General features: G+C 29.5%; 1 non-coding gene across 1 annotated transcript; it reads left to right on the forward strand.

Moving 5' to 3' along the window:
- Window positions 1-1,869: 1,869 nt before the first annotated feature.
- LOC111742035 lies at window positions 1,870-1,988 on the forward strand. The gene has a single exon (XR_002781161.1). It is a non-coding gene; the product is annotated as a 5S ribosomal RNA (ribosomal RNA).
- The last annotated feature ends 222 nt before the right edge of the window (window positions 1,989-2,210 follow it).

Below are 2,210 nucleotides of genomic sequence, written 5' to 3' on the forward strand. Positions count from 1 at the left end.
TGCATGTATATACTATTCCTATATTCTTTAGTATTCTCTTTACTTCTTCCTAACTAATCTCTCATTATTACTATTCCCTGATGTGGTTAAAATTCCTTATATTAAATTTTTTCTGCTCAAATTACTGTGTGAGTTCTCTCTCCTGATTGGACCTATTGATTCACAGTGCTTAGAAGGAAATTGACTTTAAATGCATATGTTAAAAAAAAATTAAAATCGATTTCTAAGTTATCATCTCAAGAAATTAGAAAAAGAATAGAAATAAAAGGTAATTAATAAAAATAAAAACAAATTGAGCAAGCAGAAAGCTAAAATAAGTTAGAGAAAAATCAATGAAATCAAAGTTTGTTCTTTTAGAACAAATTTGATAAACTCTTAGCAAGACCACCAAAAATAAGAAAGTAAAAATTACTAATATCAGAATGAAAGAAGAATATCACTGCAGATTACACAGACATAAAAAGATAATACAAGGTTATTATGAACAGTTTGATATAAATAAATCTGACAAGCTAAATAAAATAGACGATTTTCTTTAAAATCACAAATTATCTTGACACAAGAAAAATCAGAAAATATGAATAGTTGTTAAAATATCAAGTCTATAATTAAAAACCTATCCCCAAAGAAAATTTCACATATAGATGTCTCTCTAGTAAACTCTCCCAGTTAAGCAATAAATAATACTAATCTTAAACAACCTCTTTTAAGAAATGAGAGAACATTTCTTTCTAATTCTTTTTATGAGACCAGTAAAACCCTGATACAAAATATGACAAGGAAATTACGAGAAGAGAAAATTACAGAACAACACTTCTTATTAACAGATACACAAATTAGAACAAAATATTAAAAAATCAAATCCAGGGAATGTATAAAAAGGATAACACATTATGTGTCATGACCAAATTGGCTTATTTTAGGAATAAAATTTTGAAAGTTGATATAATTTGCCTCATTAACATAATAAAAGTGAAAACATAATTACCTCAACAGATACAAAAAGGCATCCGATTAAATTAACTACTAGTTCATGATAAAAACTCTCAGCAAACTAGGAATACAAGAGAACTTATTTAATACTATTAAGTTTATATACAAAAAAGCTAACACACTGAATGGCGAAATGTCGAGTGCTTTCTCCCTGAGTTCAGCAACAACTTAAATACATTTGTTTTATTACTTCTACTAATCATTGCAGTATAGGTTTTAATTAGTGTAACAAGGCACAAAACAAAAATTATGAGGTATGACTACTAGAAAGGAGCAAGTAAAATTGTCATTCTAGGATATATGGTTGTAAATATAGAAAAACTCAAAAGAATATATACACTATTAGAACTAATAAATGAATTTAGCTAGGTCACTAGGTATAAAGTCAACAAATAAAAATCTATTTTTTTCTACGTATTTGCAAAAATAATTAGTAAATAACATCTTAGAAACAATGCTATTATAAAAGCTTTGAAAAACCTCAAATATCTAGGAATAAATCTGATGAAAGACATCAAGCTCACTAAACTGAAAACTACAAAATGTTGCTGGAAAAATTTTAATAGACTTCAACAAATAGATAGCTATACCACGTTCATGGATTGGGAGATGCAATATTGCAAAGATGTCAATTCTCCTAAAAATTAATTTATTGACTCAGTGCAATCCCAATCAAGATCCCAGAAGATTTTTCTGCGGAAATTTATGAGAGGATTCCAAAATTTATATGGAAATACAAACAACCTATACCAGCCAAGAAAACAGGAAGAAGAAATTGTTGGAGGATTTACAATATCAGATATCGACTTGGCATAAAGCTACAATATTTAAGACAGTGTGGTATTGGTGCAATGATAGACAAATACAACAGTGGAAGCCTACAGCCATGCCACCCTGAATATACCCGATCCCATCTGATCTTGGAAGCTAAGCAGGGTCAGGCCTGGTTAGTACTTGGATGGGAGACCACCTAGGAAGACCAGATGCTGTAGGTGTTAAACAAACAAACAAACAACAACAACAACAAAAACAGTGGAACAGAAGAGACAGTACAGAAACAGGCCCACACACATGCAGTAACATGATGTACAACAAAGGTGCCACTGCAATTTTGTGATAATAAGATTTTTTAAAATAAATGATGCTGGAGCAATTGGATAATTCATATGGAACAAACAGATTTTAACAGTATTTTATACCACTTATAAAAATTAATT

The sequence above is a fragment of the Pteropus vampyrus genome, unplaced genomic scaffold (genome assembly GCF_000151845.1).
Source record: "Pteropus vampyrus isolate Shadow unplaced genomic scaffold, Pvam_2.0 Scaffold85, whole genome shotgun sequence".
NCBI lineage: Eukaryota > Metazoa > Chordata > Mammalia > Chiroptera > Pteropodidae > Pteropus > Pteropus vampyrus.